This window comes from Copadichromis virginalis, linkage group LG23 (assembly GCF_057382275.1).
Source record: "Copadichromis virginalis isolate Kocher_CV1m ecotype Utaka linkage group LG23, C_Virginalis_male_GT1.1, whole genome shotgun sequence".
In the NCBI taxonomy this organism is placed as follows: domain Eukaryota; kingdom Metazoa; phylum Chordata; class Actinopteri; order Cichliformes; family Cichlidae; genus Copadichromis; species Copadichromis virginalis.
Window position 1 is genome coordinate 25033561 of NC_140639.1, and position 12500 is coordinate 25046060.

Here is a 12500-nt window from a genome sequence, read left to right on the forward strand (position 1 = left end):
CTACTCCCCCTCTTTTAGTGGAACTAGATTCAGTGATTCAAATCGTTGGTACTCTCTGGTCTTCATGTGGTTTCACAAGTCTCAACAGACAACATAAACGCCCCCAAATAAAGTGGAGCAATAAGCACAGCGTGTTGGCTGGCCAGAGTTCTGGGGCCCGTTCTTCGTACGTCGCTTACTACATCCAAGATCAAATGACACATCCAAGATCAAATCATCGCGCTAACCGTGAGCTCGCTAATCCGGTTCCCCGAACACACCTGCTGTTGACGATTACTACAGCTGGACGCAGGAATGTGACATCACTGGGTGTCGTAAAAGGGGCTACGCATCGATAGTAGAAACATTGATCGGCAACCCGCTGATTGGTCGGCGAAAATGTCCAAGGGGCGTGCTCGGTATTTTCCGGCAGCAGAGCAAGAACTCATGAGTGAGGGATTTCAGGAGTTTCAGAGTTTAATTAAAACGCAAGAGAACACTGCAAAGGCTGCAAAAGCAAGGAGAGAGGGCTGGCAGAAAGTTGCTGACAAATCAAACTCGTAGGTAATTTAATAATAATAATAATAATGGATTGGGTTTATATAGCGCTTTCCAAGGCACCCAAAGCGCTTTACGATACCACTATTCATTCACTCCCACATTCACACACTGGTGGAGGCAGCTACGGTTGTAGCCAGGCTGCCATATCGCGCCATCGGCCCCTCTGGCCAACACCAGTAGGCGGTAGGGTAGATCTATCATATGACACTATATTGTCCAATATCATATGGCATTATATTATATTATAATATGTTATATTATATCCCCTTTCACATTAGAGCCACAACAGGACCCACAAGAACATGGGAACAAGTAAAAGTGGAATACAGGAGTATTCTACAGAATGGTAATATTTATCTCTTAGATTGCTTTTCGTCTCTTGGCAAGGTAATACTGGCCTGTAATACTCTGTTAGTTTGTTCATAACAGCAACCAAGAAAAGGGCAGAGGAAAAAAAGACAGGTGGTGGTCCTGCACCCCCTCGTCAACAAGTTGGTTAAGTAAATAATACCCTCACGGGAATATCGATATCTCTCTATGAGCACACTGTCGCGCTGAGCTAAAGGATCCTGTCTGTCCCGCAATATACGCTGAATTCTGAGGACTCTCCTTATCAATCTTGCACCTTCCGCAATGGGTTGGTCGCGTATACGGACAGGACATGGCTGCGACAGGCTTCCCAAATCCACCTTCGCTTTTATAGCCGTGGTCTCTCATCTTGATTACACGAAGTAATTTACAATTACTACTCTGAAATATGAATTACATCTGTAATAATCACATACATGTAATAGAATGTTAATAGTACATTTCCCTTTTTTAGGAAATGACCTGTATGTATCTGTGTGACATCAATAAAAGGATCAAGTGCTGCATTATCTTTAGTTACATTGATAATATTTATTTATGGTGAAACAGTGGAAAAATATCGCTGTTGCTTTCGTATAAATGAAGCGGACATACCTGCGTGGCCGCGATCTAATCCTGTTTACATAAAGTAAACCTGCTCCCGAGCAGGTTTACGCTTACGGCTCTGTTGCTATGACAGCAAGTCCCGGATGAGCTTCGGGGAACCGACTGATCCAGGATCACGCGAAATCGTCAACAATCTAATCCGGCTAACCTACTTAGCGAGGTACGAAGAACGGGCCCCTGGACACTGAGTTGCCCAGAGTGTATACAGAGTGTAATTTATTTTCTCAGCGTTTCTCAAATGTTCTTAAATAAGCTTCATCTTTGAACTAAAAACCAGCTTGAAACCATGGCTCTCACTCGAACCCCCGAAACAACCTCCAAAGAAAGGAAGTCAAGCGCTCATCTGCCCTGGTGGCCTAATGGATAAGGCACTGGCCTCCTAAGCCAGGGATTGTGGGTTCGAGTCCCATCTGGGGTGCTGTCCAGCAGAGTGGCTCAGCGGAAGCGTGCTGGGCCCATAACCCAGAGGTCGATGGATCGAAACCATCCTCTGCTATGTGTTTTGGATGGCCCGATGTTCTGAACTGTGTCCAAAAACAGACGACACTCAGGTCCTGTTCCCCCCCAAAAATGCAGACAAGTAACCCTGTAGTACAGGCACCGAGTGAGTCAGTCATGTACCATAACTGCCCCCGATCACCAAAGGCGACTCCTTATGTGTACATAGAGCCTAGCAAATGGACTCCAAGTCCAGTCCTGGAGAACTACTTTTTTTTATTTAGCTTTTAGATGCATCCTTGTTCTGACACACCTGAATCAAATGAATGGCTTGTTGTCAGGCCTTTGCCAAACTTGATGCCATGCTGAAGAGCTAATTCAAGCATTTGATCCAGCTGTGTTTGAGCACGTCACACATGCTCCTGCTACTCCCCCTCTTTTAGTGGAACTAGATTCAGTGATTCAAATCGTTGGTACTCTCTGGTCTTCATGTGGTTTCACAAGTCTCAACAGACAACATAAACGCCCCCAAATAAAGTGGAGCAATAAGCACAGCGTGTTGGCTGGCCAGAGTTCTGGACACTGAGTTGCCCAGAGTGTATACAGAGTGTAATTTATTTTCTCAGCGTTTCTCAAATGTTCTTAAATACAGCTTCATCTTTGAACTAAAAACCAGCTTGAAACCATGGCTCTCACTCGAACCCCGAAACAACCTCCAAAGAAAGGAAGTCAAGCGCTCATCTGCCCCGGTGGCCTAATGGATAAGGCACTGGCCTCCTAAGCCAGGGATTGTGGGTTCGAGTCCCATCTGGGGTGCTGTGCAGCAGAGTGGCGCAGCGGAAGCGTGCTGGGCCCATAACCCAGAGGTCGATGGATCGAAACCATCCTCTGCTATGTGTTTTGGATGGCCCGATTCTCTGAACTGTGTCCAAAAACAGACGACAGTCAGGTCCTGTTCCCCCCCAAAAATGCAGACAAGTAACCCTGTAGTACAGGCACCGAGTGAGTCAGTCATGTACCATAACTGCGCCCGATCACCAAAGGCGACTCCTTATGTGTACATAGAGCCTAGCACAGGGATTCCAACTCCAGTCCTGGAGAACTACTTTTTTTTCTTTAGCTTTTAGATGCATCCTTGTTCTGACACACCTGAATCAATTGAATGGCTTGTTGTAAGGCCTTTGCCAAACTTGATGCCATGCTGAAGAGCTAATTCAAGCATTTGATCCAGCTGTGTTTGAGCACGTCACACATGCTCCTGCTACTCCCCCTCTTTTAGTGGAACTAGATTCAGTGATTCAAATCGTTGGTACTCTCTGGTCTTCATGTGGTTTCACAAGTCTCAACAGACAACATAAACGCCCCCAAATAAAGTGGAGCAATAAGCACAGCGTGTTGGCTGGCCAGAGTTCTGGACACTGAGTTGCCCAGAGTGTATACAGAGTGTAATTTATTTTCTCAGCGTTTCTCAAATGTTCTTAAATAAGCTTCATCTTTGAACTAAAAACCAGCTTGAAACCATGGCTCTCACTCGAACCCCCGAAACAACCTCCAAAGAAAGGAAGTCAAGCGCTCATCTGCCCCGGTGGCCTAATGGATAAGGCACTGGCCTCCTAAGCCAGGGATTGTGGGTTCGAGTCCCATCTGGGGTGCTGTACAGCAGAGTGGCTCAGCGGAAGCGTGCTGGGCCCATAACCCAGAGGTCGATGGATCGAAACCATCCTCTGCTATGTGTTTTGGATGGCCCGATGTTCTGAACTGTGTCCAAAAACAGACGACACTCAGGTCCTGTTCGCCCCCAAAAATGCAGACAAGTAACCCTGTAGTACAGGCACCGAGTGAGTCAGTCATGTACCATAACTGCCCCCGATCACCAAAGGCGACTCCTTATGTGTACATAGAGCCTAGCACAGGGATTCCAACTCCAGTCCTGGAGAACTACTTTTTTTTATTTAGCTTTTAGATGCATCCTTGTTCTGACACACCTGAATCAAATGAATGGCTTGTTGTCAGGCCTTTGCCAAACTTGATGCCATGCTGAAGAGCTAATTCAAGCATTTGATCCAGCTGTGTTTGAGCACGTCACACATGCTCCTGCTACTCCCCCTCTTTTAGTGGAACTAGATTCAGTGATTCAAATCGTTGGTACTCTCTGGTCTTCATGTGGTTTCACAAGTCTCAACAGACAACATAAACGCCCCCAAATAAAGTGGAGCAATAAGCACAGCGTGTTGGCTGGCCAGAGTTCTGGACACTGAGTTGCCCAGAGTGTATACAGAGTGTAATTTATTTTCTCAGCGTTTCTCAAATGTTCTTAAATAAGCTTCATCTTTGAACTAAAAACCAGCTTGAAACCATGGCTCTCACTCGAACCCCCGAAACAACCTCCAAAGAAAGGAAGTCAAGCGCTCATCTGCCCCGGTGGCCTAATGGATAAGGCACTGGCCTCCTAAGCCAGGGATTGTGGGTTCGAGTCCCATCTGGGGTGCTGTCCAGCAGAGTGGCGCAGCGGAAGCGTGCTGGGCCCATAACCCAGAGGTCGATGGATCGAAACCATCCTCTGCTATGTGTTTTGGATGGCCCGATGTTCTGAACTGTGTCCAAAAACAGATGACACTCAGGTCCTGTTCCCCCCCAAAAATGCAGACAAGTAACCCTGTAGTACAGGCACCGAGTGAGTCAGTCATGTACGATAACTGCGCCCGATCACCAAAGGCGACTCCTTATGTGTACATAGAGCCTAGCACAGGGATTCCAACTCCAGTCCTGGAGAACTACTTTTTTTTATTTAGCTTTTAGATGCATCCTTGTTCTGACACACCTGAATCAATTGAATGGCTTGTTGTCAGGCCTTTGCCAAACTTGATGCCATGCTGAAGAGCTAATTCAAGCATTTGATCCAGCTGTGTTTGAGCACGTCACACATGCTCCTGCTACTCCCCCTCTTTTAGTGGAACTAGATTCAGTGATTCAAATCGTTGGTACTCTCTGGTCTTCATGTGGTTTCACAAGTCTCAACAGACAACATAAACGCCCCCAAATAAAGTGGAGCAATAAGCACAGCGTGTTGGCTGGCCAGAGTTCTGGACACTGAGTTGCCCAGAGTGTATACAGAGTGTAATTTATTTTCTCAGCGTTTCTCAAATGTTCTTAAATAAGCTTCATCTTTGAACTAAAAACCAGCTTGAAACCATGGCTCTCACTCGAACCCCCGAAACAACCTCCAAAGAAAGGAAGTCAAGCGCTCATCTGCCCCGGTGGCCTAATGGATAAGGCACTGGCCTCCTAAGCCAGGGATTGTGGGTTCGAGTCCCATCTGGGGTGCTGTACAGCAGAGTGGCGCAGCGGAAGCGTGCTGGGCCCATAACCCAGAGGTCGATGGATCGAAACCATCCTCTGCTATGTGTTTTGGATGGCCCGATGTTCTGAACTGTGTCCAAAAACAGACGACACTCAGGTCCTGTTCGCCCCCAAAAATGCAGACAAGTAACCCTGTAGTACAGGCACCGAGTGAGTCAGTCATGTACCATAACTGCCCCCGATCACCAAAGGCGACTCCTTATGTGTACATAGAGCCTAGCACAGGGATTCCAACTCCAGTCCTGGAGAACTACTTTTTTTTATTTAGCTTTTAGATGCATCCTTGTTCTGACACACCTGAATCAAATGAATGGCTTGTTGTCAGGCCTTTGCCAAACTTGATGCCATGCTGAAGAGCTAATTCAAGCATTTGATCCAGCTGTGTTTGAGCACGTCACACATGCTCCTGCTACTCCCCCTCTTTTAGTGGAACTAGATTCAGTGATTCAAATCGTTGGTACTCTCTGGTCTTCATGTGGTTTCACAAGTCTCAACAGACAACATAAACGCCCCCAAATAAAGTGGAGCAATAAGCACAGCGTGTTGGCTGGCCAGAGTTCTGGACACTGAGTTGCCCAGAGTGTATACAGAGTGTAATTTATTTTCTCAGCGTTTCTCAAATGTTCTTAAATAAGCTTCATCTTTGAACTAAAAACCAGCTTGAAACCATGGCTCTCACTCGAACCCCCGAAACAACCTCCAAAGAAAGGAAGTCAAGCGCTCATCTGCCCCGGTGGCCTAATGGATAAGGCACTGGCCTCCTAAGCCAGGGATTGTGGGTTCGAGTCCCATCTGGGGTGCTGTCCAGCAGAGTGGCGCAGCGGAAGCGTGCTGGGCCCATAACCCAGAGGTCGATGGATCGAAACCATCCTCTGCTATGTGTTTTGGATGGCCCGATGTTCTGAACTGTGTCCAAAAACAGATGACACTCAGGTCCTGTTCCCCCCCAAAAATGCAGACAAGTAACCCTGTAGTACAGGCACCGAGTGAGTCAGTCATGTACGATAACTGCGCCCGATCACCAAAGGCGACTCCTTATGTGTACATAGAGCCTAGCACAGGGATTCCAACTCCAGTCCTGGAGAACTACTTTTTTTTATTTAGCTTTTAGATGCATCCTTGTTCTGACACACCTGAATCAATTGAATGGCTTGTTGTCAGGCCTTTGCCAAACTTGATGCCATGCTGAAGAGCTAATTCAAGCATTTGATCCAGCTGTGTTTGAGCACGTCACACATGCTCCTGCTACTCCCCCTCTTTTAGTGGAACTAGATTCAGTGATTCAAATCGTTGGTACTCTCTGGTCTTCATGTGGTTTCACAAGTCTCAACAGACAACATAAACGCCCCCAAATAAAGTGGAGCAATAAGCACAGCGTGTTGGCTGGCCAGAGTTCTGGACACTGAGTTGCCCAGAGTGTATACAGAGTGTAATTTATTTTCTCAGCGTTTCTCAAATGTTCTTAAATAAGCTTCATCTTTGAACTAAAAACCAGCTTGAAACCATGGCTCTCACTCGAACCCCCGAAACAACCTCCAAAGAAAGGAAGTCAAGCGCTCATCTGCCCCGGTGGCCTAATGGATAAGGCACTGGCCTCCTAAGCCAGGGATTGTGGGTTCGAGTCCCATCTGGGGTGCTGTCCAGCAGAGTGGCGCAGCGGAAGCGTGCTGGGCCCATAACCCAGAGGTCGATGGATCGAAACCATCCTCTGCTATGTGTTTTGGATGGCCCGATGTTCTGAACTGTGTCCAAAAACAGATGACACTCAGGTCCTGTTCCCCCCCAAAAATGCAGACAAGTAACCCTGTAGTACAGGCACCGAGTGAGTCAGTCATGTACGATAACTGCGCCCGATCACCAAAGGCGACTCCTTATGTGTACATAGAGCCTAGCACAGGGATTCCAACTCCAGTCCTGGAGAACTACTTTTTTTTATTTAGCTTTTAGATGCATCCTTGTTCTGACACACCTGAATCAATTGAATGGCTTGTTGTCAGGCCTTTGCCAAACTTGATGCCATGCTGAAGAGCTAATTCAAGCATTTGATCCAGCTGTGTTTGAGCACGTCACACATGCTCCTGCTACTCCCCCTCTTTTAGTGGAACTAGATTCAGTGATTCAAATCGTTGGTACTCTCTGGTCTTCATGTGGTTTCACAAGTCTCAACAGACAACATAAACGCCCCCAAATAAAGTGGAGCAATAAGCACAGCGTGTTGGCTGGCCAGAGTTCTGGACACTGAGTTGCCCAGAGTGTAATTTATTTTCTCAGCGTTTCTCAAATGTTCTTAAATAAGCTTCATCTTTGAACTAAAAACCAGCTTGAAACCATGGCTCTCACTCGAACCCCCGAAACAACCTCCAAAGAAAGGAAGTCAAGCGCTCATCTGCCCCGGTGGCCTAATGGATAAGGCACTGGCCTCCTAAGCCAGGGATTGTGGGTTCGAGTCCCATCTGGGTTGCTGTCCAGCAGAGTGGCGCAGCGGAAGCGTGCTGGGCCCATAACCCAGAGGTCGATGGATCGAAACCATCCTCTGCTATGTGTTTTGGATGGCCCGATGTTCTGAACTGTGTCCAAAAACAGACGACACTCAGGTCCTGTTCGCCCCCAAAAATGCAGACAAGTAACCCTGTAGTACAGGCACCGAGTGAGTCAGTCATGTACCATAACTGCGCCCGATCACCAAAGGCGACTCCTTATGTGTACATAGAGCCTAGCAAATGGACTCCAAGTCCAGTCCTGGAGAACTACTTTTTTTTATTTAGCTTTTAGATGCATCCTTGTTCTGACACACCTGAATCAAATGAATGGCTTGTTGTCAGGCCTTTGCCAAACTTGATGCCATGCTGAAGAGCTAATTCAAGCATTTGATCCAGCTGTGTTTGAGCACGTCACACATGCTCCTGCTACTCCCCCTCTTTTAGTGGAACTAGATTCAGTGATTCAAATCGTTGGTACTCTCTGGTCTTCATGTGGTTTCACAAGTCTCAACAGACAACATAAACGCCCCCAAATAAAGTGGAGCAATAAGCACAGCGTGTTGGCTGGCCAGAGTTCTGGACACTGAGTTGCCCAGAGTGTATACAGAGTGTAATTTATTTTCTCAGCGTTTCTCAAATGTTCTTAAATACAGCTTCATCTTTGAACTAAAAACCAGCTTGAAACCATGGCTCTCACTCGAACCCCGAAACAACCTCCAAAGAAAGGAAGTCAAGCGCTCATCTGCCCCGGTGGCCTAATGGATAAGGCACTGGCCTCCTAAGCCAGGGATTGTGGGTTCGAGTCCCATCTGGGTTGCTGTCCAGCAGAGTGGCGCAGCGGAAGCGTGCTGGGCCCATAACCCAGAGGTCGATGGATCGAAACCATCCTCTACTATGTGTTTTGGATGGCCCGATGTTCTGAACTGTGTCCAAAAACAGACGACACTCAGGTCCTGTTCCCCCCCAAAAATGCAGACAAGTAACCCTGTAGTACAGGCACCGAGTGAGTCAGTCATGTACCATAACTGCGCCCGATCACCAAAGGCGACTCCTTATGTGTACATAGAGCCTAGCAAATGGACTCCAAGTCCAGTCCTGGAGAACTACTTTTTTTTATTTAGCTTTTAGATGCATCCTTGTTCTGACACACCTGAATCAATTGAATGGCTTGTTGTCAGGCCTTTGCCAAACTTGATGCCATGCTGAAGAGCTAATTCAAGCATTTGATCCAGCTGTGTTTGAGCACGTCACACATGCTCCTGCTACTCCCCCTCTTTTAGTGGAACTAGATTCAGTGATTCAAATCGTTGGTACTCTCTGGTCTTCATGTGGTTTCACAAGTCTCAACAGACAACATAAACGCCCCCAAATAAAGTGGAGCAATAAGCACAGCGTGTTGGCTGGCCAGAGTTCTGGACACTGAGTTGCCCAGAGTGTAATTTATTTTCTCAGCGTTTCTCAAATGTTCTTAAATAAGCTTCATCTTTGAACTAAAAACCAGCTTGAAACCATGGCTCTCACTCGAACCCCGAAACAACCTCCAAAGAAAGGAAGTCAAGCGCTCATCTGCCCCGGTGGCCTAATGGATAAGGCACTGGCCTCCTAAGCCAGGGATTGTGGGTTCGAGTCCCATCTGGGGTGCTGTACAGCAGAGTGGCGCAGCGGAAGCGTGCTGGGCCCATAACCCAGAGGTCGATGGATCGAAACCATCCTCTGCTATGTGTTTTGGATGGCCCGATTCTCTGAACTGTGTCCAAAAACAGACGACACTCAGGTCCTGTTCCCCCCAAAAATGCAGACAAGTAACCCTGTAGTACAGGCACCGAGTGAGTCAGTCATGTACCATAACTGCCCCCGATCACCAAAGGCGACTCCTTATGTGTACATAGAGCCTAGCAAATGGACTCCAAGTCCAGTCCTGGAGAACTACTTTTTTTTATTTAGCTTTTAGATGCATCCTTGTTCTGACACACCTGAATCAAATGAATGGCTTGTTGTCAGGCCTTTGCCAAACTTGATGCCATGCTGAAGAGCTAATTCAAGCATTTGATCCAGCTGTGTTTGAGCACGTCACACATGCTCCTGCTACTCCCCCTCTTTTAGTGGAACTAGATTCAGTGATTCAAATCGTTGGTACTCTCTGGTCTTCATGTGGTTTCACAAGTCTCAACAGACAACATAAACGCCCCCAAATAAAGTGGAGCAATAAGCACAGCGTGTTGGCTGGCCAGAGTTCTGGACACTGAGTTGCCCAGAGTGTATACAGAGTGTAATTTATTTTCTCAGCGTTTCTCAAATGTTCTTAAATACAGCTTCATCTTTGAACTAAAAACCAGCTTGAAACCATGGCTCTCACTCGAACCCCGAAACAACCTCCAAAGAAAGGAAGTCAAGCGCTCATCTGCCCCGGTGGCCTAATGGATAAGGCACTGGCCTCCTAAGCCAGGGATTGTGGGTTCGAGTCCCATCTGGGGTGCTGTGCAGCAGAGTGGCGCAGCGGAAGCGTGCTGGGCCCATAACCCAGAGGTCGATGGATCGAAACCATCCTCTGCTATGTGTTTTGGATGGCCCGATGTTCTGAACTGTGTCCAAAAACAGACGACACTCAGGTCCTGTTCGCCCCCAAAAATGCAGACAAGTAACCCTGTAGTACAGGCACCGAGTGAGTCAGTCATGTACGATAACTGCCCCCGATCACCAAAGGCGACTCCTTATGTGTACATAGAGCCTAGCAAATGGACTCCAACTCCAGTCCGGGAGAACTACTTTTTTTTATTTAGCTTTTAGATGCATCCTTGTTCTGACACACCTGAATCAATTGAATGGCTTGTTGTAAGGCCTTTGCCAAACTTGATGCCATGCTGAAGAGCTAATTCAAGCATTTGATCCAGCTGTGTTTGAGCACGTCACACATGCTCCTGCTACTCCCCCTCTTTTAGTGGAACTAGATTCAGTGATTCAAATCGTTGGTACTCTCTGGTCTTCATGTGGTTTCACAAGTCTCAACAGACAACATAAACGCCCCCAAATAAAGTGGAGCAATAAGCACAGCGTGTTGGCTGGCCAGAGTTCTGGACACTGAGTTGCCCAGAGTGTATACAGAGTGTAATTTATTTTCTCAGCGTTTCTCAAATGTTCTTAAATAAGCTTCATCTTTGAACTAAAAACCAGCTTGAAACCATGGCTCTCACTCGAACCCCCGAAACAACCTCCAAAGAAAGGAAGTCAAGCGCTCATCTGCCCCGGTGGCCTAATGGATAAGGCACTGGCCTTCTAAGCCAGGGATTGTGGGTTCGAGTCCCATCTGGGGTGCTGTCCAGCAGAGTGGCGCAGCGGAAGCGTGCTGGGCCCATAACCCAGAGGTAGATGGATCGAAACCATCCTCTGCTATGTGTTTTGGATGGCCCGATGTTCTGAACTGTGTCCAAAAACAGACGACACTCAGGTCCTGTTCCCCCCCAAAAATGCAGACAAGTAACCCTGTAGTACAGGCACCGAGTGAGTCAGTCATGTACGATAACTGCGCCCGATCACCAAAGGCGACTCCTTATGTGTACATAGAGCCTAGCAAATGGACTCCAAGTCCAGTCCTGGAGAACTACTTTTTTTTATTTAGCTTTTAGATGCATCCTTGTTCTGACACACCTGAATCAATTGAATGGCTTGTTGTCAGGCCTTTGCCAAACTTGATGCCATGCTGAAGAGCTAATTCAAGCATTTGATCCAGCTGTGTTTGAGCACGTCACACATGCTCCTGCTACTCCCCCTCTTTTAGTGGAACTAGATTCAGTGATTCAAATCGTTGGTACTCTCTGGTCTTCATGTGGTTTCACAAGTCTCAACAGACAACATAAACGCCCCCAAATAAAGTGGAGCAATAAGCACAGCGTGTTGGCTGGCCAGAGTTCTGGACACTGAGTTGCCCAGAGTGTAATTTATTTTCTCAGTGTTTCTCAAATGTTCTTAAATACAGCTTCATCTTTGAACTAAAAACCAGCTTGAAACCATGGCTCTCACTCGAACCCCGAAACAACCTCCAAAGAAAGGAAGTCAAGCGCTCATCTGCCCCGGTGGCCTAATGGATAAGGCACTGGCCTCCTAAGCCAGGGATTGTGGGTTCGAGTCCCATCTGGGGTGCTGTGCAGCAGAGTGGCGCAGCGGAAGCGTGCTGGGCCCATAACCCAGAGGTCGATGGATCGAAACCATCCTCTGCTATGTGTTTTGGATGGCCCGATTCTCTGAACTGTGTCCAAAAACAGACGACAGTCAGGTCCTGTTCCCCCCCAAAAATGCAGACAAGTAACCCTGTAGTACAGGCACCGAGTGAGTCAGTCATGTACCATAACTGCGCCCGATCACCAAAGGCGACTCCTTATGTGTACATAGAGCCTAGCACAGGGATTCCAACTCCAGTCCTGGAGAACTACTTTTTTTCTTTAGCTTTTAGATGCATCCTTGTTCTGACACACCTGAATCAAATGAATGGCTTGTTGTCAGGCCTTTGCCAAACTTGATGCCATGCTGAAGAGCTAATTCAAGCATTTGATCCAGCTGTGTTTGAGCACGTCACACATGCTCCTGCTACTCCCCCTCTTTTAGTGGAACTAGATTCAGTGATTCAAATCGTTGGTACTCTCTGGTCTTCATGTGGTTTCACAAGTCTCAACAGACAACATAAACGCCCCCAAATAAAGTGGAGCAATAAGC

The 12500-nt window shown here is 47.3% G+C and overlaps 1 protein-coding gene and 13 non-coding genes across 14 annotated transcripts in view; all 14 read left to right on the forward strand.

Annotated features, from left to right (window-relative positions):
* Positions 1 to 12500, forward strand: part of LOC146680960 (copper-transporting ATPase 2-like) — a 57501-nt gene that overhangs the window by 11888 nt on the left and 33113 nt on the right. The window lies entirely within an intron of this gene.
* Positions 1861 to 1933, forward strand: trnar-ccu (transfer RNA arginine (anticodon CCU)). Its single transcript has one exon. It is a non-coding gene; the product is annotated as a tRNA-Arg (tRNA).
* Positions 2697 to 2769, forward strand: trnar-ccu (transfer RNA arginine (anticodon CCU)). Its single transcript has one exon. It is a non-coding gene; the product is annotated as a tRNA-Arg (tRNA).
* trnar-ccu (transfer RNA arginine (anticodon CCU)) lies at positions 3533 to 3605 on the forward strand. Its single transcript has one exon. It is a non-coding gene; the product is annotated as a tRNA-Arg (tRNA).
* trnar-ccu (transfer RNA arginine (anticodon CCU)) lies at positions 4369 to 4441 on the forward strand. Its single transcript has one exon. It is a non-coding gene; the product is annotated as a tRNA-Arg (tRNA).
* On the forward strand, positions 5205 to 5277 carry trnar-ccu (transfer RNA arginine (anticodon CCU)). The gene has a single exon. It is a non-coding gene; the product is annotated as a tRNA-Arg (tRNA).
* Positions 6041 to 6113, forward strand: trnar-ccu (transfer RNA arginine (anticodon CCU)). Its single transcript has one exon. It is a non-coding gene; the product is annotated as a tRNA-Arg (tRNA).
* Positions 6877 to 6949, forward strand: trnar-ccu (transfer RNA arginine (anticodon CCU)). The gene has a single exon. It is a non-coding gene; the product is annotated as a tRNA-Arg (tRNA).
* Positions 7702 to 7776, forward strand: trnar-ccu (transfer RNA arginine (anticodon CCU)). Its single transcript has one exon. It is a non-coding gene; the product is annotated as a tRNA-Arg (tRNA).
* Positions 8538 to 8612, forward strand: trnar-ccu (transfer RNA arginine (anticodon CCU)). Its single transcript has one exon. It is a non-coding gene; the product is annotated as a tRNA-Arg (tRNA).
* trnar-ccu (transfer RNA arginine (anticodon CCU)) lies at positions 9362 to 9434 on the forward strand. The gene has a single exon. It is a non-coding gene; the product is annotated as a tRNA-Arg (tRNA).
* On the forward strand, positions 10197 to 10269 carry trnar-ccu (transfer RNA arginine (anticodon CCU)). Its single transcript has one exon. It is a non-coding gene; the product is annotated as a tRNA-Arg (tRNA).
* On the forward strand, positions 11033 to 11105 carry trnar-ucu (transfer RNA arginine (anticodon UCU)). The gene has a single exon. It is a non-coding gene; the product is annotated as a tRNA-Arg (tRNA).
* trnar-ccu (transfer RNA arginine (anticodon CCU)) lies at positions 11858 to 11930 on the forward strand. Its single transcript has one exon. It is a non-coding gene; the product is annotated as a tRNA-Arg (tRNA).